General features: G+C 52.2%; 1 pseudogene; it reads right to left on the reverse strand.

The window, feature by feature from the left end:
• Window positions 1–1102: 1102 nt before the first annotated feature.
• LOC116572814 lies at window positions 1103–2650 on the reverse strand (annotated as a pseudogene).
• Between the last annotated feature and the right edge of the window lie 23034 nt (window positions 2651–25684).

Consider the following 25684-nt stretch of genomic DNA (forward strand, 5'->3'; position numbering starts at 1 on the left):
AAGCATATCATTTTCTGTCCTCCCACCAGTGGTTTGTACACATTAGTGTCACTGTCTTACAGGTGAGCAAATTCCGGCTTCTCCAGGTTAGATGATTTTCCATGGTCATGCACAGGGCTGAGTTGGAGCTCAGGTTGTCTAAGGCCCAGGGCCATGCTCCTGGGCAGGCCAGGGGGACCACAGGTCATGGGCAGAGGAGGAAATGGGCATGGTTGGTGATTGGTGAGCAGCAGGGAGACCAGGGGGAGAAGGGACAGGCCAGGGGCATGATGGGCCATTCCCCACAACCAAAGAGTGTTTCCCTGTCCTTGCTTACCAGGACTTTCAGGCCAGAGGGCTAGATCTTGCTACCCATTGGGCAGATGAGAAAACTGAGAGTCCGAAACAGTGGGCTCTGCTGCTCTGCTGTAGATTACTTAGGATAGGCTCAGAGAGAATAGGGGTGCCTCCACCAGAATGTCAGCTCAGAGCTTGTTTCCACCATACCTCCAGGGCCAGAATAGTGCCTGGCTCATAGTGAGGGCTCAGTAAATGTTTGCAGAATGCAGAATGAATGAATGAATGAACAAAAGAAGTAGCAAATGAATAAATCTAAGAGCTGTCCAAGCATTTCATGCCTCTGTGTGTGTGTGTGTGTGTGTGTGTGTGTGTGTGTGTGTGTATGTGAAGTTGTCCATGCTGCCCTTAGATCAAGACCTAGATGACCTTAGGAGTTCTAGGAAGGACACATTCTTCCCCAACAACACACAGAGAGCCACAGGGAGTGAATTCGCTAAGGCTTGTTTTGTCCTGGGCGCTGTGCTGGGCTCTGGGTCACTTGTTTATCCAACAAGTGGTGGGAACTGGGCAGGAGTGTCCTAGGCCTTGGGGATATGTCAGTGAATGAGAAAGTCAAGGTCCCTGTCCTTAGAGAGCTTTCTTCCTAGTTGGGGAACACAGAGAATAAGTCAGAAAGCAAAAACAACCCAAAAACAGGAAGGGAGAGGACTTTCGCTAATAATTGCTATAAAAACCACGAAGGAGGGAAGAGTAGTCTGTTTGGGATGTTTTGGAAAGGGGAAGGCTTCTCTTGATTGGTGAATTTGTCTCTTTTTTCTTTTTCTCATGAGTGGGGGGCCTTTAGCCTCGTAGGGAGATGGAACTAAGGCATGCTGGGGACCAGGCTGGGGTCATTGTGGTTATGTGGGAAGGACCCTGTCACTGTATGTGGGGGGACTGCCCCTTGAAACCATGGGGAGGTGGGCTAAAGTCAGGGTGCTGGGGATTGAGGTGGGTGCATGTTGATCCCAGAAAGAAGCACGCGGTGGCCTGGGTGATGGTGAAGGGGTCTCATCTCAGCAGGGAAGTCCCACTGGGGGGAGTCAAAGTGGTGAGGCTTGGATAGCCACAACAATGGGTACCAGGGATGAAATCTTCCTGTATGAAGCAGGGTGGGGAGTTGTTCAAGTTGTGGGGGTGTGACAGCTGGTTGAACTGTGGGTGCTGTTGGTGGGCCGGATGGGCCCTCTGGAGGGTGGCAACCGCTACATTTGGAAGGGCGTCTTGAACTGCTGGCCTCTGCCCCGCAGCAGCCCCTCGTGCCACTGTTCCAGGGGCCCTCGAACTGGCTATTCCAGCTGTGGTCAGGCTGGCTGTTCCAGGGGGCATCATGGTGACCGTTCTAGCCAGGGTCCTCATACTGCTTGCCCCACAGGCCCTCATGGCTATTGTTCCCGAGTGGGCAGTGGGGTGGTCTGCCCCGATGGTAGGGTTAGGGGGCCTGCTTGGGAGGGTGCCATTGGCCCCAAGGAGCAATGGGATGAGGCTGATCCAACCATGGGGGGCTTGTTAGGTGGGATCTGATTATGGGGCCCAGGGCCCAGGCCCAGGGTGCCTGTCAGGGGCAGGATGCGGGTCTCCCCTACAGGTGCCATACCCGGGGGATCCATGCATTTGGATGGGTGTTTGGTGGGATCATGTGGGTGGGTGTGGGGGTTGGAGGTGGGACTGATGGTTGTGGGATGGACTTGACTTTGGCTTCCATTTGCGGCATTTAGATTTGCCACCGCTGCTGCTTCTGCTGGGCTAGGCCATTGACAGACTCCTTGTGCTGCATCTTGAGGGTCTTGATCTGTGGCTAGAAGGCCAGCTGCACTGGCTGGACCACCAGGGAGGACTTGCTGATGAGTGTCCCCTGGTACTGGCTGAGCCCCAGGGCTGGGCTCTGGAGCTGCTGGGTGACAGAGCCGTCAATGTTCCTGAGCTGCAGGAGCCATGTGACCCTTAGCTGCTTGTTCTCCTCCACAGCCAAGAAGCTGGTGCAATAGATGGGCACCAGGCCTTTCTGCAGGGTGTCCGGCTACTCCTGGCCTGCTTGTGCTGGCTGTGAGGGAGAGACTTCCGCATGTCAAGGCCCAGGGAGGCAGCCAATGAGGTGCAGCCAAAGCTCGATGTGCACCCTGTGAGCTGGGATGTGGTTCTGGAGGTGGCCCGCCATCAGCTCACAGTGTTGGGGGGACTTGGCGTTGCCACACATCCAGTTCTGTCTGGCCAAGATGGCATCTCTGGTGCATGTGATGGGCTGCGGCAGGAGGTCAAAGTAATTCATGCCCACCTGGCTCTCCTCCAGAAGCTTCTGTATCTGCTGCTCTACTGCATGGACCATAACCATGTGACAGGCACTATTTGAACTGAGTCCTACTTGGTGCAAATGGACCAGATTAGGAAGATCTGGAGGAAGTTTATTTCAGGTAGAACATGTGCAAAAGTCCCGAGGCAAGCTGCGGCTTACGCTCCGGAGGGACAGAAGGAAGCTGCTATGGCTGGAGCCCCAGTGAGTGATCAAGTTGGAGGAGAGAGGAGAGAAGGCAGATGGTAGGTGAGACCCATTGTGATTGGAGCTTTTGTAATTGCTACATGAAGAGTTTTGGGCAGGCCAGTCGCAACATTTGCATGTTGGAGTGTGGAAAAGTTAAGAAGATCCACTCATAAATGATGTAAGTGTGCCGAATGCTAAGAAGATGTGAAGGATGTCATCGTAGTGATTGTGGGGGACTTGACTCTGTCAGAGGAGGTGACATTGAGTTGGGATCTTCAGGCAACGAGGCAGGGACACTATGGTGCATCACTCCTGCTGGAAGTGGGACAGTGTGGCTGAAACCTACCCAGAAGGGATGCATCCTGAGTAAGGTGGGCAGGATGGTTGGAGAGCAGATCGGGCAGGGGCCTCTGACCATGACGCGGGTCTGGCAGGGAACCCACGGAGGGGTGGGTGAGGCAGCAGGGTCCCAGCAGAGGACCCTGGAGGGTGGGTGGCAGCTGGAGAGGATCACCGTGGACAGATCTGATAGCTTCCTGGGATCCCTTCGGATCTGCAGGTGGGGTTGGTCTTGCAACATTCCTAAGGAGAAAGGGGACACTCTGGGAGAGAGAAGAGACCTGTAGCAGGTTGAAAGGTGTCCTGCAACAAAAGACAGGTCTACCTGGAACCACAAATTGTGATTGTATTTGGATTAAGGGTCTTCGTAGGTGTGGGTAGGGTACGGGTCTCAAGGTCAGATCATTCTGAATTAGACTAGGCCCTAAATCCCATGACAAAAATCCTCTAAGAGGCAGAACAACCCAGAAACCTGCCATGTGAAGACAGTGCCTGAGATTGAAGGGATGAACCCACAAGCCAAAGAACGCCGGGAGCCACCGGAAGCTGGGAAAGTCGAGGCCAAGTCATCCCCTAGAGACTTCGGAGGGAGCTTGGCTCTGCCAATATGTTAGTTTCAGGCTTTTGGCTTCCAAAACTGTGGGAGAATGCATTTCTGCTGTGTTAAAAGCCACCCAGTTTGTGGTCATTTGCTGTGGCAGCCCCAGGAAACTAAGACAGTGCCCCCAAGAAACCCCAGCTGATGTTGCCATGGTGGTTACAACCCACGGTGAGAACGCCGTTGAGGAGCTGTGCTCTGTTCCCATTTGGCTGCGCAACCACTGCCCCCCCACCGGCCCCGCCGCCTATATTAGAATAAGATTGAATTTTCTAGCTTGGGTTACTAAGCTTTCAGATCTGGAAACTGTGGCCATTAATCAGCTGTCACGGGATGTCGTAAACAAGGGGCTTTAAAAACCATGTTTGCTTTTTAGGCTGATAATACTTGGAGGTGAAGCCGGGAGAGTTATACATAATGCATGCATTTTAATGGGCCGCGCACTACAGCCCTCTTTAGTCGGAATGATTCGTTTTAATGTTCAAAATAAATATCAGAGACAATTTGCCAACAAAGCTGATTTTCTCCGCCCGCCATTAACTTAATCTTTATACCTCAGCCTAATGACAGAGGGGCTGGGGGACGGGAGGGGTCTTTGTATTACAAGTAAGTGGGGAGAAACAGTCAGTGTGGTCACGAGCCACGGGGTGGCTGACTGCGTGTCCCAGTTTGCTTTGTGCCCAGTGTCCTGCAGTCATTATTCTGAATTAGGATCGAGAGGCATTGCCAATATCCATCTATTTTTTGACCTACAAGGTAGCAATCTCATATGGTTATATCTAAACACAGTTTCCCAGTTTGTGAGGTAAATGATGTCACAATGGCAATATGCCCTTTACTGTATAGGTGAGGAAACGGAGGCCCGTAGAAGTCACACCCCAGGCACCCTGTGCTCCTGTTCCCAGCCCAGGTGTTTTCCTTTCAGAATGTGTCTAATGCTACTTGCCTCCTCTCGGCCTCAACTTGCCCAGCCCCTGCCTTTTCTTGTGCCTCCTACTCCAAGAGCTTCTGGGTGCCCCTTAGAAAGGCAAGCCTTAGGGGCACACCTTGTTCCTGTCCCTGCTTCCTGGCATGATGACTCCTGAGGAAGAGTCAGCAAACTTATCCATAGCCCACCCTGGCCACGAGCTACCGTCCCCATCAATCTTATAGCATGTACACAGAGATTAGGAACGCACACTGAGCACTAATTAATTAGCATTACTGACTGATACATAATTGGAGTGAGGTCTGATCCCCGCCTTCTTGAAGTCTACTGAAGTTAGGATGGGAGACACGGTGACTGTCCCTCAACTTATAGTGGCTGATTCTTTCAGTTCACTTACTCATGTCTCTGTGCCCTTGCTGGAGGTGGTGGAGGAATTCAGCAAGGCAGGAGGTCTGAGCATGAGCAGGGCAGGTCAGGGCTTTGCTGAACAAAACTGATTATACACCCAAAAGTTACCTTGCAAAACAGGGAAGAGTTGCCTCCCCCTGCAGCCTTCACGGAGATGCCTATCTACTCGAGGCAGGGTGGGTGAGAGTGCCGGTGTTGCGGCAGGTGTAATTGGTTGCCGGAGGATGCCACTGCCTTGCCCTGCCCACCTGTCCAGAGTAAGGCCAGGGTCTTGCACGTCTTACTGGAGAGGCAGGTCCCTCCTCCAGGCTGAGCTGCAGAAGAAAGAAGACAAGCTTCAGATTCCTTCATTCTTTTCTTTATTCACTTAAGAAATAGGAAATCTTCAAGGGCCAGGTGCTCTGCTCAGCATCAGGGCAAATTCACTCAAAAAATCCAGGTTTCTGGCTTTCTGGAAAAATCATAAGACCTGGCTCACAGCCTGGTGTTCTGGCCACTCTCACTAGCATCACCTTCACTGAGCCCAAGTCCCTCCTCAATGCAGCCTTCCTGGTCCCTTAGTCTCTGCTTCCTGTACCCAGACAGAGCATATAATAGAAGCCAACAAAATTCTTACAGTTTGTTGAATGAAACAGACTCTAGATGGTTTTGCTTAAAAGGTCCTGTTCTTCCTTCAACATTTCCACAACTTGGTCCAAGGTCCTCCCCCAACTACCCCCCTCACCGCCAAGGGAGCCCACATTGGGGAGGGAGCCTAATGGACCAGCACCAGCTTCAGGTGTGCTAGGAGAAGTGGGGGCATGGTACTGTGGGCATGGCCACCTTGGTGAGAGTGCAAACTTGCCTTACCCTCTGGAGGGTGACAGGGCCACTGCATCTGTTTACATTTGAAAAGCCTATGCCCTCTCGCCCAGCTGTCCCAGGGCCCCTTTCCGCAGATGTGCTTGCAAACATATACTGAGGGAGAGAGGACGTAAGCTCGAGTTAACGCAGAAACGTTTTTAGCAGCAACTAGGGGCCACCAACACGTCCATCAGGGGCCTGGGGGCAGAAGACACATAGCTTCCATGCCAAGTGGCTTCAGGAGAGAATGGAGGAGCTGGTTTTGTGCTGATATGGAGAGATTCAGAGGTGCTTTTTCAGCAAAATAAAGCAAGGAGCAGAGCAGTGTATATAAGAACACACTTGTGTGTATAAAAAAGGATGGTGTGTGTATAAAAAAGGGCCTTGGCACAGCCCACCTGAGTGTGAATTCCTGCTCTGTCACTCAGCAGCTCTGTGACTTGGGAAAGTCACTCAGCCTCTCTGGGTGTAGTTACTCAGCTGTCAAAAGGAGCTAATAATAGCACCTGATCATAGGGTTGTTGTGAGGACTCACTGTGTTAAAACATAAAGCATGAACAGGTCTGGGCCCAGAGTAAGTCCTTATTATTATTATGCATATATATATATATATATATATATAGTTTTTGGAAGAACACACGAAATGTTAGCAGAGGTTAGTTTGGATATTGACGAGGGTCTGTGTGGGAGGTAAAACTTCCTTTTTATTTCCTACATTTATGAACAGTTCAATAATTTTAAAGAGGCATTTTTACTTCTATTTCAAAATCAGTTAAACACACACACACACACCCCACAGAAGAGGAAGGTATTTCTGTCCAGAGTTAAAATAGGAGCTGAGAGAGTTAACTGAAGAGGTTATAAAAGATCTCCCAGACAAAGAAAAGAGACAGAGAGGATAATTCTGGGTGGAAGGACCAGCTTGTGCAAATGTCCTGAGGCAGGAAAGCTGATAGAGAAGGTACAGAATCATATTTTAGAGACACAGAGGAGCAGAGGGTCCTTAAAAGTACTTACAGTGGGTCCAGACGTCACACCTCACACACTTGAACTCATGCATGTTCTCAGGTGATAAAAAATAGATTATATATTTTTAAGTTGGACATGACATTTCCATTAACCACATTCAAAAACAGAGGCACAGAGAAGTGAAGTGCCTTTCCCAAGATTACACATCCAGCCAGGGGCACAGAAGATCTCTTAACTTCTGGCATCATTTTGTTCTGCTACATAGTATGGGCTTCATCCGTTCCATCAGAGAATGGCTCAGGATAAGGTTTGGGAAACGGAGGCTTGGAGGACAGATTGCTTGTTAATTTCTTTATAGTTGGCCTTCCCACTCGGTCATTGGCTGTAGGGAGGCAGGCTCTAGGAATGGTGTGTTGTGGACTAGCATGCCTTAGGGCTCAGGACAGTCTCTGGCACGCGGTAGGTATGTAGTCAGTGTCAGTTAAGTGACTGAATAAATAAGGTCACATGGGAAGCTAGGGACAGTGGGATCAGGAAGCCAGGTCTCTAGACCCCCAAGGTGGACTCCACCCATCACACCAGGAAGCCGAGACTCTTGGGGCCAGGATGGAGCCTCAGTGTTGTTGGTCGAATTCTTTCCCTTCGCCTCCTCCAAAAAGGGAGAAATGTTGCAGTCCTAACCCCCCGGTACCTGGTGGCGTGGAAATCAGTGTTTCCGGAGATGGAAGTAATGGAGATGAAGTCCTCCTGGATGAAGGGGAGGCCATAGTGGGCCAGGAGGGGCCGTAAATCCGAGACCTGGTGTTGTCATAAGGAGAGAGAGAGTTGAAGCCATGGGGGGGGTGGTGCACAAAGATGAATTCCACGTGGAGGTGGAGGCAGATTTGGGGATGTGCTGCTGAAGCCAATGGAGCCCGGGGATTGGTGGGCATGACCAGAAGCCAGCAGAAGCCAAGGTTCTTCCTCAGAGCCTTGGAGGGAACAAAGCCCTGCCAACACCTTGATTTCAGACTTCTGGCCCCAGAACTCTACAGGAGAATACATTTCTCTTGTTTGGAACCACGCTGTTTGTGATTGTCCAACATGCTGGGAATGAGTATTGGCATCGCACTGGTGCAATATGTGTCTGAGAGCAGGGCCTGGGTCTTGTGGTCGAGGCTGCCCTTTGGGAGTCACTGAATGAGGTGATCTGGCCCAGCCCTTTCACCAAGACCAGAGAAGTCAGGCGCTTGGACTAGGCTGCACAGCTAGTGGGCCTGGGGCCAGCAAAGAGCAGAGCCTCCAAAGGTGGCAGCTGATGAATGATTTAGTTGCCCTGCCTGACACAGGGCCCCTGGCCACCCTGCCTCTGTGGGACCCCTTCCTTCCCGAACAGACCAAATGGTGCTGGCAGGGGTGGAGCATCCAGACAGAGGTGCAGCATCTTGCTTTTGCAGGAATGGGTCCTTTTTCCAAACCTCTGGCCAAGCTGGTTGCACCACTCACCGTGGCCCCCACGGATACCGAGGGTGCCCCCCCGCTGCCTGCAACCAGCTTGCTCCCCACACTTTCACTGAACCTCAGACAGACATGAAGGAAGCTCTTCTCTCCACCACCCCGGGTGAGAGGCCCAGATGCTGCACTCATTGACCTTGTGCCCTTGGGCCAGTCCCTTCCCTTCACTATGCCTTGGTTTCTCTGTTCCAAATGATGTGCTTCAGTGTAGCTTTAGGGGTGGGGGAGGGGGACAGCGTGATGGTGAGGAGAGCCAGACGCAGAGCCCCCTACAGCCAAGGTCCAAGTCCTGCCCCAGCCCTGACCAGCTGTGTGAATGGGGGGCAGGCTGCCCAGCTCTATGAGCCTTGGACTCCTCCCCAGTCAGATGGTGCAAGCCACCCAGCCTCCCTCTTGTCCAGGTGGGGACTAAATGACATAGTGCATGGCAAGTACCCAGCACATACATGTTCCGGAAATGTGGCCATTGCTTTTTCACCTTTCCAGTGTCACTGCCCTTATCCTGATGCCAGGAGCTCCAAAGATAAAGTGCTTTGTACAGCTGGAGATCTCATCCCCAAGCCCGTGCACGTGTAGTCTCTGACCTGTGCTGTCCACCGCAACCCCTGTGGGTTGGACCCACCTGCCTGCCCTTCAAGGCTCAGCCATACTGGCCTGCTCTACTTCTCAGAATTCCCTCAAATTGAGTGCTCTTCCCTCCGGGTGTCCCTGAGGGCCTGGTGCCCCGTGGTGTCGGCCTTCCCACCCCTGGCTACCATCTGCTCTCGCCCCACCACTGTCGGGGCCTTCCCTTCTTTCTCTCCAGCACAGGCGGTCCTGTCTCTCCCCGGCTTCGGTTCCCCAAGGGCATGAGTGCCTGGACCAGGCCCCTTACCTCCCCAGCCCCAGGAGGTGATCGGCCCCATTCTTCAGGGACAGGGAACTGAGATTGAGAGGGTTAAAATGCTGGGTTCGATTCCCAGCACTGCCACTCCCCACCTCTGGGGCCTGGGGCAAGTGACCTCCCGTCTATGAGCCTCAGTGTCCACTTCTGTGCCATGGGGACAGTGCCAGCGGCACCTGCCTGGCGGGGTTGTGGGGTCAGGTGCATTGCCATCTGAAGGCAGCTTCGTAGGGCTGTGAGTTAGCTGCGGCTATTGCTGGACTCTGGTTGCTGTGATCACTAAAGCCTCCAGGGCCACACAGCCCAGAGAAGTGGGGCATCCTGGCTGGAATGGGTCACCTGATGCCTGTGTCCAGCCAGTTTGCCTCTGAGGCAGACCCAGCAGCCAGAATTTACAAATGGGTCATGTGCTGGGATTTTCTGAGGGGAAGGGAGAGCCCAGTGGGAGTCAGCTGTGCCCTTTCGGCCCCTGGGCGTGGCTGTAAAGATTGGGGCAGGCGAGTTGGGGGGTGATGTTCGGATGCCAGAGTCTCCTGTTTCCCTGAGGGCCCTTAAGATCGTGCCTTGCTTCTGCCCTGCTTCACTGTGTCCCATGAGGCAGATGTGCTCCTGGGGAATCTTGGGGGACTGGTCAGCCCCCTTGAGTTGCCTTCCCTCAGAGGAGCTCCTGGGAAAGAGTCCAGCAGGTAGAGAGTGGAGTGGTCCCTCTACTCCCTCTGCAGCCCTCTCTCTACTTTCTGCAAGGTGATGCCTGGCTGAGGAAGAGCATAGCTCAAGTCCCACAATATGGGGCAGAAAGGAGCTGGCCTGGCTGCCAGGAGAGCCTCTGAGCCACCCTTCCCCCACCCCTCCCAGTTCGCTGTGTGACCTCAGGCCTAGCACCTCACCTCTCTGAACCTCAGTCTTCTTACTCAGAAATAAGGGGCTTGGACTCCAGCTCCAAGAAACTATGAAAATCTTTTTCTCTTCCTCAGGAAAGCAAAATGGAATCTTTCATTCCAAGGTGTTGCTGTTACTGTTACCTATGTGTTCGCCACCTTCCCTCCTTTGTCAGGGAGGGCTCCCTTCAGGTATGCCTTCCTCCAGGAAGCCTTCCTCGACCACCCTTCCTGTCCGAGTCGGGGCCTCTCCTCTGGGTGCCCATATAACCTTGGGCTTCCCTCTATCAGAATATTCATCTCTCTGTGGTGCAACTGGTTTTGCCCAGATTGGGAGTGTTCTGGGGGCCGGCGTTGGATGTCTTTCATCTTGGAATTTCCATTCCTAGCCCAGACCCTGGTTAGAGAACTCACTCATAGTTGAACAGTCCTGCCGTTAGAGAACGGGAGGAGATTCCGGACTTTTGGATCAGGGCGTTCTCCTGGGGGGCCAGGAAGAGTGGAAGACCCTGCTTTCTGGGTGTGTGAGGCCCCTCTTTGGAGAATCTTTAAATGGCAGAGCTGGATGGGTGTCCAGGAGGGGAGGGACGAGCTGCTCCCCCTATGAGAATGGTGAGATTTAAGCTGCGTTTCCATCCCAATCCCATCTGTGCATCTTGCTGGAGGCCTCCGTGTGCCCTGCTGCGTCTTGCTCCGTGCTCTGGGCTCCCAGGAGCATGGCCGGCGCGGGCTGGGGCTGCTGGCACGTCCTCCCTGATCCTCCCTTTCATTCCGGCCTCTGTGAACACGCTGCCCTGCGCCCTTGGCCCTCTGCGCTCAAAGCTTCACAGAAGCAGCTCAGCAGGAGCAGGAGCTGCTCTGACCCCTCTAGTCTCTAAAACTCTTGTAAAGGAGAAATACTATGACGGGAGTGTCTTCTGTCAGATTTACATTTTTTTTTTTTTTAATGCCAACTGCTGCTTCATGGGTTTCAAATTGGGGAAACCCAGGCTCCACGGCGAGGATCAAGTGCAGGGAGTGACTCGGTGTCTGCTTCTTTCCCCACTCCCTTCTCTGGGCTTACGGTCACTGTCTGCCTAGCTGCCCAGGGACAGAAGCCACCAGGCCAGCCTGGGGGAGGCTCCTGTCCTCTCTCCCCACATGCTCTGGTTCCCCCATGGTCCTTGTCCCACACCACACACACTCCTGCCTCTGGATCCTGGGGGTCCTGCCTCCTGCCTAGCATCTCTCCCCTCTCCTAACTTCTAACAGTCTCCCTACCCACATCCTAGCTGGGAGCCCCGACTCAGGCAAATACAAAGGCTTGGAGACTGACAGATCTGGGTATAATGCTTAGCTTTCTAGCTGTTAGCTTTTGGAAATTGGATAACTCACTAACCCTCCCTGGGCCGCAGGTTCCCCATCTGGAATGTAGGGCTAGAAGCATCCACCTTAGAGAGTGGCTGGAGGAAATGGGGGATTAGCATGTGTGACTTGCTTCGAGGTGAGCCCAAGGGCAGTTCTCCAAGCCTGGCCCTGGACACAGGGAAACAGCACTGTCCTCACACTATTGATTACAGAAATTGAGAGGAAGAGTTAGAAACTTGTTCAGCAACATGGCATTACCATGACATTTTAGCTTGTTTTATTAAAGTATCTTTAACAAGAAATATCTTGAACAGACTAGAAAATGAATTGATTGGAAATCAAAAATGTGTCTTCACACTGAGTTTGGGAAGCTTTGTCTCATCATGGAAGAAATCTCAAGAAACGGTGTCTATTTTCATTTTTTATTTGTCCATCTGTCTGTCTATCCATTCATCCTTCGATCCATCCATCCATTCGTCTGTGGATCCATCCATCCATCCATCCATCCATCCATCCATCCAACCATCCAACCATCCAACCAACCGTCCAATCATCCATCCATCCATCCACCCACCCAACCATCCAGCCATCCATCCATGTAACCATCCAACCATCTGTCCAATCATACATGCATGCATCCATCCATCTATCCATCCATCCAACCAACCATCTATTATGAATTAAGCTCTCACTATGAAGCTCAGAAGAGGTAGATTGGCTCCTGCCTAACACTCCCCATTTATTCAGTCTCTTTAAGGCAGGAGAGAGAGGTGGATGTGTCCCTTGAATTCCCTCAGCGGGTGGGCAGAAGCAAGTTTTCTTCACAAAGTACAGTTAATTAGACCCACATTACATTTAGTTTGGGAGTGGGCGGGATAGGCCAAGAGAAGCCCCCACCCCAGTTCCCATTACTTGGCCTGGCTTGGCATTTGCCGCCTTTTGTGATAGGAAAACCTGGGCAGGACTGACTTGAAGTCTGTCCTTCATCTTCTCAAAAGTCAAAGTCAGGAGTTTGCTCCCTCCCCCTCACCCCCCCCCCAGCCTAATTTCCTTTTATTATGGAAACTGGGAAAATGACAAGTAATTGCTTGAAGATGCTAGAAAGATTGCATTTTGTTTTGCAACTATCAGCTTGAAAATAATGTTTAAGAGATTATGAATGGGTGATTAACTATTTTTTCCATTACTTCCCTCTCAAAATCAAAACCACAACAATTGTGATACGCACAGTAGAATGGAGGCCCTGGTCTCTAAAACCAGGCGAGAAAGCAAGGAGCCAGTGTCCCTTCTGGGGAGAAATCCTACCTCTCGGGCCTTGGAGAAGACTGGGCCTGGCGAGGTAGCTTCTCTGCATCACCCCGTCCCTCCTCACCCCTTAGATCAACAGCAGCGCTGGGGTCTGCAGTCAAATTTGCTATTTACTGCCTTTCCTGAGTCAGTTTGTTTTGGGTGAAAACAGTCTCTGATGTGACTCTATTGCGCCATTTCAGCGGGTGTTTATCATTTAAAAGGAACAATTTTAATACCTACATTTGCCTTACAGTATGAGCCATAAATGTGATTTAGACCTCCCTTTATAATAGACTCTTACAAGCGGTTGCCTAGACTCCAGAAAACCATTCCTCCAAGTGGTGGCCATGAAAATGAACAGGCTTTTCCTTCTTTTACGGAAGTTTCCCTTTTTAATACCTCTTGAAATTATTGAATGAAAGCTGGGTAAATGGGCTGATTTGTGCATCTTTCTTGCTGGGAATCTGGAGCTCCGGGAATGCCTTGGGAGAGAACGAGTTGTTGAGGGAGCTGCTGCATGGGGGTGTGGGGGGGCTGTTTGTGCTCACCTCTGTGTCTCGCCTGTCTGGGCCCCAGCTTTCTCCTCTGTGGCAGGTTAGTGGTGCTGACGGTAATATGGGCCCCTTACCTCGGTGCCACTCAGAGTGAGGGCTAACAGCATCAGTGCACCTGAAAGCTTGCTAGAAATGCAGATTGCCTGGTTCTGTCCAGACCTACTGAACTGGAACTCTGGGGGGCGGGTGGGGGCCCAGCACTTCACTTTCATTAGTCCTCCAGATGGTTCTGATGCACGCTGAAGTTTGAGGAGCCTTGACTCCTTAGGAGCAGAGCCTGGCTCATGATCAGACTGAGCCCCTAAAGCAATTCATAGGCTCCCCTTAACCAAACGGGGAGGTCCTGGGACGCTGGAGGCCCGCCGTGTGCTTTGGGCCCAAATTAGCTTATAACAAAAATAGCAGGGCCAATCTTGGACACCACAAACCAACACTGGACATTGACAGATGGGTGTGTGTGTCTTGAGATGACAAGGAGGATGATGACAGGTGTAGAAGATAAAATTTTGTCCTGTTCATTGAGAAAGACCCACTAACTACCCATTGTTGTCCAAGACCCTCTGTCACAGCACGCTGCCCCAGGGATGGGCCAGGCTGGTACGACCCAGGGGAGGACAAGAGCCACATGGGAGTGGGGGACACCTGGGGACTGTCTTCCATTTACTGGTGGGCTGGACCATGGAAACTGGAGATGACATCTCCGCAGTTTCCGAGATGCCCCAGGGGGAAAGGAGGCATGGATGAGAGTGAACACTCCCTCAGCAGAGGCAAGCAGACATAAGCAGAGGACCGAGATCCTGCTTGCCATCCAGGGCACTGTGACACCAGGAAGGGTCCCTTTCCGTCCCAATATTCTGGGGCGTGTGCCTTTTGTTCCAGCTACGGCTGACCTTCTTGTGGCCTTCCTTCCGCAGCATGGGAAGGCCGTAACCTGGCGAATGAGGAGAGCCCTCCTGCGTGGAGATACTACTTCCTGCTGAGAAATGCCTCCATTTGGGGGAAAAATTGGATTAATTTTTAGCGGAAGCAGCAGTGGCTGATCGCGCAGTTTTCAAATTGTTGACTATGATATTAAGTAACAGGCAGACTCCTGTCCAATGGATGTTATTAAAATTAACTGTTTTAGCACTACATTTAGAATCAAAACCAATCTGTCACTCCTAAATTGGTTTCTTTCAACTGCTATTTGCGGGTAAAATGAACAGTTTTAACAATTACATCTCCAGTGCAAATCATAAACTTGATTTACAGGAAAACACTTAATTTACTGCATTTGACTATGCACCAGAGCTGCCAATTATCTGACTGTAAATTTCCCTGCTTGGTTATTTGCTTCTTAAATAGCAGCCTTGGTCCCCTTGCCTCACTCACCTGTGGGCACAAGGCTCTAGCTGGGGTTGTACCCCCAAGTGGGGGTTTTGTCTGTGACGAGTTGGGTGCTTAACAGTGGACAGGGCTCTCTAAGGAGCGGAGTCTCTGAGGACCCTCTGTTCTGTGCTGTTGCGTGTTATAAAGCCCTGAGTGGGGTATCAGTGCTATTTAGTGCAGTCTGGGCTAGTCATTAAGGAGGGAAAAATCAGAATGTGTTTGGCGAGGAGCGTAGTCATGCAGTGGTGGCTGCCTCTCCCACAGTTCCTGCCTTCAGTGAGTCCACAGTCTAATAGGAAAGATATGTGCTAGATAACACCTCTCTGTTGTATAATAAATCATCCCCTTAATTGTTGGCTGTTAATGAGCTAAAGTGCCGGGACCCACTGAGTGGTAATAATTCTGCTCAGTGGTATGGAGGTAGGGAAGATGACATGGAGGAGCTTTGCAGAAGGTCCATTTGAACTGGGTCTTGAGGGTAAATAGGAGTTTTTCGTGTAGAGGAAAGGGCATTCCGGGTCCGGGAACAGCATTCTATAGGACTATAGCCAGGTCCTATAGACGTGGGAGAGCAGAGTGCCTTAAGGGGCTGTGTGCTTTGGCCCAACAGGAGGGGAAGGGACAGCCAAAGTGGGTGGGGGTCATGACCCTTTGGAAAGCCAGGTTGGAGCCAGGACTCACCTTTGAAGGACTTTAGAGTCTCCCTGGTTTCTGAGTGAGCCTCTTTTCTAGCTAAGCAGTTGGAAGTCCATGGCACCGAAATGATTCGAAGTCAGGAGGGATTCTGAATGTCGAGAAGTTATAAGGTGGAGGAGGGTTTCCTGGTATTTTGAGAAGTCAGGAAGCATATGCAAATCCCATGCAAATTAGATGCCAGCCAGCACCTGCTCTGTGCTGTGCTTGGGCGGCTTTCTGCTGCAGGGAGGGTCCCGTGCGTTTTAACAAAGGTGAGAGACATGTCTCCTGTATCCTGGGCTGAGCTATGGGACACGCAGGAGGCTGCTTAGCAGGGAAATTGCCCTACGACTTGCCCTATCAGGGGCCTTTCTGTTGGAGAGAGTGTCCCACTGGGAGAGGGAAGGCCCAGCGTGGAGGGCCTCAAAGGGCAGAAGGAAGCTCCCAAGATAGCCACCTGCAGGGAACCCCTGTCTTAGGATTTCGATGACTTGGTTTTCAAAGATGCCAAGATTTTGGCATGGCAGGCTGGCCTGGTAGGGCTGGAATTCCCATCGCTTCTGCACACCCAGTCCTCTGGGCAGTGTCCCCTCAGGAAGAGACCACTGGGATTTAGAGCATCTTCCAGAACTAATGTCCTGTGGTATGAGGGTCTGTTTAAGAGCTTTCTGCTGATTGTTCAGCTCTGACTCCACTTAAGCCCCAGACGGTTGATGACTGACTTGGTGGTGGTGAGGCTGACTCTCCTCCCAGGGGACTTGGGGCCCATCCCCTGCCTGCTACACCTTGAGCAGTGCTGAGGAGCTTCCATGAGTGGAGGGTCCTAGGCTCACTGAGAACAGCGAGTCAAAGCTGGGGACATGCCCCAAAGGAGTTTTCTATCTCAAACTCTGTTTTCCCTCAGGTTTTGTTGTGGTCTCACACAACAGTGGAGGTGGAGGTCAGTGCCTGGCCCATGGAAGTTTCCAGGGCTGACTCTTCTCACTGTGTCATGTGACCTTGGACAAGTCCCCTCCGCAGTAGTCCTCAAACAGCCCAGCCCTTCTGTTGGAGAAGCCTTCCCTAGGGAGAGTCAGCCCCTCCCGACTCAAGGACAGGGAGAGCTGAGCTGTTTTGAGACAGAGGCTGCTGGACAAGTGTTTTGAGGGGCTAGGGGTGTCATGGGTATTCCGGTCTCCGGAAGGATACTGCACCCCCCTCATCCCCTACTGTCCTCTAGAGAGAGACTGGCTGGGGCTCACAGTGAGGCTTGCTGCACATGGGGACCCCATGGGAGTGGCTGACAGCTTGTTCTGCATGCCCTGCTCTCTCCCTGTCTCTCCCGTCTCTATTTTCCTGGTATGCCTGACTCATCCTCTAGGCCTGGTTCTTTCTGTGCTCTCTGTCTCGAATTGCCTGTGTCCTGCTGGCCTCCTCCCTCTGCTCCTGTTCTCCCCCCTCCCCCCGACTCCCTACAGGGCTGCTCCTTGCCTGGGTTTGGAAGTCAGCTTCCCTCTCCCCTTCTCCACGTTTCTCTCTGCCTCAGTATCTCCTGTCTCCCCATCTGCATTCACTCCCCTGTCCCTGCTCCCACACCCAGCTTCTGAGTCCTGAACACTTTGAGGGAAACTGAGGAAGGGTCTCTTCGGAGGGCAGAAGAGCATAAGGGGCGAGGACGGAGAACAGCCAGCCTTCAGCAGGTGGCACTGTTGGGCGACTTTTGCTTGTGAAACCTTTTAGCACTGAAAAAACACACTGGAATCTATTGGCATTTGAGAGACTTCTTCCTTTTTTTTTTTTTTTAAATAAAAATAATGACTCTCATTTCCCGGGCATCATTAAACAAGGTGCAGTGTGTTCGTGTGTGTGTGTGTGTGTGTGTGTGTGTGTGTGTGTTATGAGGATGTATGAATGCAGATATCTGCACGTGAGTCCATGGGGCTAGAAGTATAGGTGTGTGTGTGAGCACATGACTAGACCATGAGCGTCTGTGTCTGTGTGTAAGAATGCTGGAACCTGTGCCTGGGGGAGTGTTTGTGTGCCTCCGTGTGAACGTGGGTTTTCAAATACGGATCAGTGTGGACCAATGTAAGGCCTGACTCTACCTGTGCACCTGTTCGTGCTGGACTCCCCGGTCTGTGCCTATGTGCGTGCAGGGCTGCAAATGTGGTGACCGTGTAGAGATAGGTTGCTGGGGGGAGCACAGAGTGACGTGTCTGTGTTTTCACACATGCTCTCACTGGCAGCAGCTTATTGTTGTGGACAAGCGGGGGGGCCAGGGAATCAGGCCTCCAGGTTTAAAGTGTATGTGAATTTACAGCTGTGTGATTTTAACCGAGCCATTTACCATCTCTGAGCCTCAGATTCTGCATCAGCAGAATGAGCCCATAGCAATCTCTACCTCTCTGGATGCCTAGGAGGATGTCAAGGGCCTGTCACGGCACCGGGCACAGTTAGCCCATGAGGTACAGACCCACCATGTGTCAGCGTGAGGGTTGGGAGGGTACTGCCTCTTCTGTCCAGCTCCACTGGCTGGCAGTGGGGCTGGGTCTGCTGGACCCAGGGGCTTGCAGTGGTTCTCTTCTCAGGGACTTAGAGGCCTGGGGTCGGGTGTGCGCCTCCTGAGGGCCTCTGAGGTCTAAGCAGGTGCATAGTGTCCTGGCTCTGCCAGATAGGCCCAGACTGGAATGAGCCCCGTGGTGGACGGACTGGAGAGGCAAGAGCTGGAAGGGACCGCAGACATCATCATTTCAGTTTCTCACTTAGAGGCCAGATCAGAGGAGCCGGTGCTAGTCAGTGCCTGGCAAGGAGGCCCCCGACTCGTAGGCCAGTGTCTGAGGGTGCTTGGGCAGGCTGACCCCTGGCTGGGAACCAGAGGCAGAGCAGAAGGGAGCTGTGCGCCCCAGCTGCTGGTAACCCTGAGGCCCGCCGTCTCTGACTTCCCTCTTCCCCATGTCTTCGTAATGACCTTCTCTCTTAAAACTGAAAGAGGAGGGAGGGAGACGTCTGTTCTGGTTTTGTACTCATGTGTGATAATCATCCCCCAACTCGGGGCTTCAGCAATGTATTCTTACGGTGCCTAATCCTGTGGGGTGACTGGGCTTTGCTGGGCAGTGGGCTCGGTTGCCAGTCACCCAAGGGATGGTCACTTGCCTCGCGTGCCTGGCCCCTCAGTATCCTTGGCCTCTCTCTGGGCAGTGTCTCCTTCTCCAGGGCCCTCTGCATGACTTGGGTCTCTCCCAGCACAGTGGGCTCAGGGTGGTTGCACTTTTCATATGGCAGCTGGCTCCCAGGACACAGAAAGTGGAGGCAGCTGGGCTAGGCAAGGGCTGGGCTGCACCTTGAACCGGGGTTGCCATTTTGCCAGGTTCTATGGTCCAAGAGCTGTCATGGGCCCACCAGATTCAAGAAGGAAGCAAAACAGAACCCACTTCCTTATGGAGGAGAGCAAATGTCTTGTGGTCGAAGAGCCTAGCGGATGGGAATGGTGTCGTGGGCACCTTTGAAAGTGTGGCCTGCCACAGCATCGTGATAATGTTGGATGATGACTAGCAAATTCCAGTGTCAAGAGCATTTCTTCTCTGTCCTCTTCAATCCTCTCAGCACCTTCTTCGGCAGATCTGTCCGGGCTTCTTCAGTTGCTGTGTGATCTTGGGCAGCTTCCTTGCCTTCTCTGCGTCAGTTTGTGTGCATGAAATAGGATGATCATGGCAAAGCTCCCCACAAGGAGTTGTAAAGCATGGCTTGGCACGTGATAAAACCTCAGATGTGTCATTGTTGTCATCTTTCTCGTCCCCTCACAGATGAGGAAACAGCCTCAGAGAAGTTAAGGAACTTGCCCAGGGCCACACGGTTTGGAAATGCTGTGGCTAGGCCTGGAACACCCGCCTCTCCCTCCCCATTCTGTACTGTGTTCCCATGGAGGCTCTGTGTTGTCAGGAGAAGAGTGGAAGGGGCTGGGAAGGCAGAATACAAGGATGAAAGGTCGGAGGGATGTTGTCCTGTCTCAAGTTCTCTGTTACATGTGCGGGGACTCCCAGGCTCATATCGCTGTCCGCTGGCTTCATCCAAGGGCAATCTGTCTCTATCCTACCACTCTGAATCCAGCACCCCCTCCTGAGAGCTGGGATTGGACCAGCGCCAGACTCCTCCCAGCAGCCCCCCATCCCAGGGCTGCCACCCCATTCCATAGGACGGGAAACTGAGGCTCTGGGAAGTGGCCTGTCTCCTGCAGCTCCCAGAGTTGCCCGGGCAGCTCTTCTGACTCTTCCCGGGCCACGTGCCTGCTGCCCTTTATCCTCTGGGGCAGCCCACTCCCTGCTGGCTTTCTGCACACCACACACCACACCTTTCCTTTCACAGAATCACTTTTTAACAGGTGCTTTTTGAATACTTTCTAAGAAACGTAGCCTAGGGAGTGAAGTCCAAATCTCTGCTCTTGGCCTGCAAAGGTGGGGCTTCCTTATAGGATCTCAATCCCATTTTCAGTTTTATCTTTTTTGGATCCCACAGAGTCCATCTCCTTAGCATTCCCTGGTGTCCATGGGACCTGTGGCCTCAGGCCTCCCTGCTTCTGCACAACTTACTCCTCTAGGGAGACCATGCTCTGACGGCCATGCCTCCCTCTGCCGCAGGTCACATACAGTTTTAGTTGCCTTTTCGTGCCCCTGTCTTGAGCCCCGCACTAAAGGTAAGCTCTTCAAGGCCGCAGGTGTCCTCCCTGTCTCCTGACCGCCTCCTGGGCTGGGCGTGGATACATGCAGGATCCAGCATCAGGGCTGCATTGATGGATAGGGGCACCAGGGAAAGTGGAGGGGTGGGATAGACACTGGATGCTCCCTTGCATCCAGCCGGCGTGGCTGGAGTTTCCCCCTAGCTGGGGAGGGACACCGAGGACAGTAGACATCACCCCTGCTCTGCGCATCTGCCTTTGTGTTCAGTTTGATTTGAACCTGGAGCCAGCATCACTTCTCTCTTAGAAGAAGAGTAGGGGGAGAAGAGTAGGAACTGGCTTCCGTTGGAGCGGCAGACATCCCAGCCAGGCTCGGGAATGACTTTCCACGAAGAGACAAAGGTGGGCTGTTTGATGGATTAGATTTCAGGGAACTGCCTTAGACGTAGGGGTCTTCTCTGTGATCCTTAAGGGCTTAGGGGTGACGGTGCTCCTCCCAGGCAGTGGAAGAGATGACCTCTTTGGGGATTTTCCATCCCTGTGATTTCTAGACTGCCACCTCCCATGGTCCCCAGAGTCCCAAGGCAGAAGGTGAAGTTATGGACAGGAGAGTAAGGGTGGGCGAGGAGAGCGGGGTGGAGAGGGCTCTGTGGAGCCGGGTCCTGTCCTGCCCAGAGGAAGGGAGGCTGCCATGCCAAACCGGCTCCAAAGACTGTTGGAGTCACCCAGCATCCCCCACCCCCACATGCCACAGTTATTTTTAGCACTGGGATGTGCAGAACATGCTACAGAGAAATAGAGTGGAAAATCTGACACTCAGAGCCCTGCTTCAAGGGAGACCCAGCTTCTCCAGCCCGGCGTTTCTCACGTGGCCTGATGGGCATCATTCACGTTTCTGTGCACAGCCTGACTTCAAATTCCAGTGGATTCTCTGGAGCTGACCTGAAACCTTCTCGGTGGGGGCTGGGGTCCTGGGACTTGGCTGGTGGTGGTGGCTCCTGGTCAGACTTTCTTCCTTGCGTGAGTTGTACACAAGTAGGGCCTTCTATACAAGACAAGCTCAGCTATCATTTCCCAGGCCTTTCCAGGCACAGTATGGAGAAGGCTGTGTGGGTTCTAGAATTCCTGTCAGTAGAAGATGGCACTGAGGCCCAGAGAGGGTGTTGTGTGACCCAAGGTTGCACAGACAGAGATTCACAGCCATGATCAGGAAAGCCAGCACCTTGGTTCTTGGAGTGTCCAACCCAGAATGTAATGTCTAGGAAGCCTGGGGTGGAAATCGAAAGCAGCTTGTGAGGGTGTGAGGAAACAGCAGACACAGACTCTGCTTGGAGGAGGGGACGGCTTCCTACCAGGGGCTGATGTAGCGGGTCCTTAATTAAATGTTATTTCAGGTTTTCTTCCTCTTATTACAAAAACATGCATGCTCTTTGTAGAAAATTTAAAAATACTGATAAGCGAACAGAAGAAAATTAAAAACACCCCTAATCCCAGCACTCAGAGATAAACCCCGTAAATATTTTGGTATTTTGGTGGAGATACTGCCAGGCTTCCCCTTTTCCTTCTTGAAAACATTTTCATTTATTTTTAATTACACGCGCAGTATAGGAATGCATTCTTGGTAGCACGATATGGACCAGGCTAGGGTCTTCTGTCCCTCTCCCGCTGAGGGAACCACGGCTGCGGGTTTGATGCGTATCATTCCTGATCTTGCTCGAAGTGCACACACACGTTTCTATCTGTACCTATAGAGATCCACGGTTTTATTTTTAGTGTGTTTGGATGTTTTTTCTTCCACAGAAATGGTATCACACAGTATGTATTGTTCTGTACTTTGATTTTGTCACCTAACTATTAGTCTTGGGGTTTTCTCCATGTCAGTACTTATAGCTGTGAGTCGTTCGTTCTTACTGCTGGGTGGAATTCCGTACATAGATACATCAGAGTTTATTTAGCTATCCTCTGGTGATGGGCTTTTAGATTGCTTCTGCATTTTTTTTTTCCCCCAGCACTATTACAGTGCTGCCTTCGATGCTCTTGGGCAGGCTTCCTTGGGTGAGGATACTTATCCTGGATCAAAGCTGAGAAGAGAAATTGCTGGTCAGTTTCTTTTCACACACATTAAGAAAATGGGAGCCTCTTGCACCAACTGCCATAGGAAACTGCCTTCTCCATTTCTCCATGTTTACTAAGAAGGCAGCTGTGACAGCATTTCCCCAGCTCTGTTCTGGACGGCAGTGACGTCCCCAGCGTCACTAATGGGTGCGCCTCAGGAGGAAAATTCAGGGAAGGTGTATCGTCGACACAGTGTATAGTCGAGGGGTCGGAAATTCACCAGTGCACATCGGTGCGCCAACGGGTGTCCTGAAGTGAAGAAATAAGTTGTCTATCCAGCCTGGCTTTTCCCAATTTGAGAGCTGTAGGAAGCACAGACTGTAGCAGAAGAGACAGTGCCACGCCCACGTGCTCTTGGCCCTGCCACTTCAGTGCGCTGCTGCTCCCCAGTCCACCTGCTGGCACCTGGGTTTTGTTTGCTGAGGGCTTTCTCTTGCTGCCGGAGCCTTCTCGGCTGCCTGGTGGTGGGCTGCAAGTGCTGGGCAATCAACACTGGCCTCTCCTGCCCCCAACAGCCCTCCATCCACGACTGAAGCAAGCTGGTGTTAGATATCCCAATTCCCTCCCCCAAGGGCCAAGTGTGGTACATCGAGGCAGGTGTGTTACGCTGGTCCCACAGTTTATCCAGAGGACTTAGGCTCCAATCGCCCACCCTGGTAGCTGGTTTGAAACACAGCCATGACTGCATGCCTGCCTTCCTGTGTCACCACCCCACTCCTCTGCCTCCACCTGCCTGCATTTGAGCCTTGGGTCTACTCCAGGGAGAACCCCAGTGAAGACTCTGATCAATGATTACTTCATAATAGCTTCCTGAGAATGTCCTGAGTGTTTCTTTCAGCCGATTCTGCATTGTTGGACAATTACAGGTTACTTCCAATATTTTGCTAATATAAACAGTCCTGTGGTAGATATCCTGAAGGCTCGAGAGCTGTATGCATTCTTCATGATTTCCCTAGGGGCTATCCCTAGACACAAAGCCACTGTGTCAATGGTTGTGCACTTTTGTTTTAAGGCTTTGGTAACTATTTGTGACAAGTGCATCCTCACCTTCTCTCCTTGCTCTGACACCGACTTCCCGCCCACCTTCCAGGGCACAGAGTGGTCAGCCGTGGGGGTGCTGTGGAGATACAGAGGTGCAGGGAGGCTCTCTTGGAGGGCCTGGGAAGGCAAACCAGAGGAAGTGCCTGGCAGGATCCAGGAAGACAAGCAGATGTCTGCCTGGGAGTTCTCAGTAAGGGGTTCGGAGCTTGGTGGCTATGGGTGCTTCTCCCCAGGTTTGTGTTCCAAACCCTTCTCATCCTGCAAGGCCCATATAAAACTCTGCCTTTTCCAGGAAGCCTTCCTTGATTGATCCAACCCTTGTGAGCCTCTTCTCGAGGCTTCCCATGATTCACTACTAATTCTATATGGTCCATGCCATCCCTGGGGGGTAGGGATTCGTCTGTAAGAGTCAACTTTAGAAAGGACAGATTGATATACTTGGGGTTTAGTAAATGCTTGTGGTAAGAGCGCTCGCTGGCTTGGGAACCAGGGAACCTGGATTTGAATCCTTCCTTTGCAGCTGACCCCTGTGGGGACCTGTGGGGCTTGGGGCAAAGATCCGGAGATAGTCTTGAATGGAAATGAGCACAACGGTGGGCCCACTCTCTCCCCTCCTGGCCTCTTGTTTTGCCCCCTTCCCCAGGAGCCTCTGTGCCGGGAGCCCCAGAAGCAGGGCCGTCCGTGTTTTGCACGGGGCTGTGAATATCAGCACGTTTGCCTTCTTATCCTTGCAGGTGCAGGTTTCCGGAGACAAATATACCCTCCATTCCCAGCCCCTCGATCTGTCTAAACACAATTTGACATGCGTTGCTATTAGCTTAGCACCTTATCAAATAATGCGGCCTGATCGAGATAAAAGGTTTTACAACCCTTGCTGCCTTTGTTTCTGCCTGCATTCACCCGCCGAGACAGCTAATAATTACCACCAAAGACAAAGAGAAATCTATACGCTCAGCGTTGAGGTTCCCGTGCGCATGTTAAGTAGCAGCCTGAGGACAGAGAACGGGGAGGAGGAGGCGGCCCCAAAGGCAGTCCATGGAGGCCCAGACTGGGACTTGCTCCTTGGGAGAGAAAGCGGGCCCCCGTGGATTCTGGGGCCTCAGGCCCCACGGATTGCTGCTGTGACCTCTGAGGTTTGATGTCCCCTCCTGGAGGTGGAGACAGAGGTGGCAGGTGGGCTCCAGAGCCCTGGTGTGGACATAGCGAGGCCTAGTTAGGTAAGCTGGGGGAAGTTGGGACTGAAGGGAAGGGAGAGGCAGGGGGCGCTGGTGTAGAGGGCCTGGCCCCCCTCAGGGATGCTGGCACAGCATCCGGCGTCTGTGCTGACTCGGCTACTGGATCACACTACGAGCTTGGCTAACCCTCTAGACCTTCGTGGGCCTCAGTCTTTGTGTCTGTAAATGGGGCTCCTAAAGCAGTGTGGTGGGCATTTGGAGACTTCAGTTCTATAGAATTAGTTCGACCTTGGACAGGCAGTTCCGTGCTGTTCTGAACCTCAGTTTCCCCACCTGGGGAATAAGAATCTGATTGGGATGATGGCTACTGGTGTTTTGGGACTCTGTCCCAGGCAGTAGCTGACTCAGCTGGCATCTCCCTAGATTTCTGTTCCATGACTAGGCCTATGTGGGGCCCTGACCGTGGGGACTGAAGAAGGAGGAGACGTAGGCTTTGAACGTTTTCCAGGAAGGCAGTTTTCATCCCAGAACCAACAAACAGAAAGTAAAATGAGAGCTGGGATGGCAGTGTGGGATATCACTGCAACCTAAAGCAGTCTGAGAAGGCTTCCTGGAGGAGGAAGGCATGATTGGGGATCTGAATGGGGGTGCATGCAGCAAAAGCAGTAATATGGACTAAATGTTTGTGTCCCCCCAAAGTTTTTGTGCTGAAACCTACTCCCCAGTGTGGACATATCAGGAGGAGAGAACTTAGGGAGGTGATTAGGTTATGCGAGAGGAACATGGTGGGATTTGTGCCTTCATAAAAAAGACCGCAGAGAACCCCCTAACCCCTTTCCACCCTGCGAAGACACAGAGAGTCCACAAGGCGGCCTTCACTAGACATTGAATCTGCAGATGCCTTGATCTTGGACTTCTGGCCTCCAGAACTGTAAGACATAAATACCTGTTTTTTATAAACCACCCAGTCTGTGCTATTCTGTTACAGTAACCTCACTGGACTGAGGCAAATGGTGTGAGGATCCAGAACAAGGTGGGTGTCGGGGGTTGTGGGTCTCTGATAGAATGGTCTGGACTCTAGCATCGGTGGGCACTGGCCACCTTCCGGGGGCCAGGGGTTCCCGCTGGATCCCAGGACTGGGGGCCTGCCTGACTCCCGTCTCCCCATGCCCTGGCCTGCAAACCAATAAAACCCTGATTTATCGCATTGGCCCATTTCTGTGGTGTAAATACTTCGGCTGTGGCTGACTTTAAGCTGCATGCAGTGTGCCGTCACTGAACATGACTGGGAAGAGATGCAGAGCTGGCTCGTAGGACTGGGGCGAGCGAAC

This window comes from Mustela erminea, chromosome 14 (assembly GCF_009829155.1).
Source record: "Mustela erminea isolate mMusErm1 chromosome 14, mMusErm1.Pri, whole genome shotgun sequence".
NCBI lineage: Eukaryota > Metazoa > Chordata > Mammalia > Carnivora > Mustelidae > Mustela > Mustela erminea.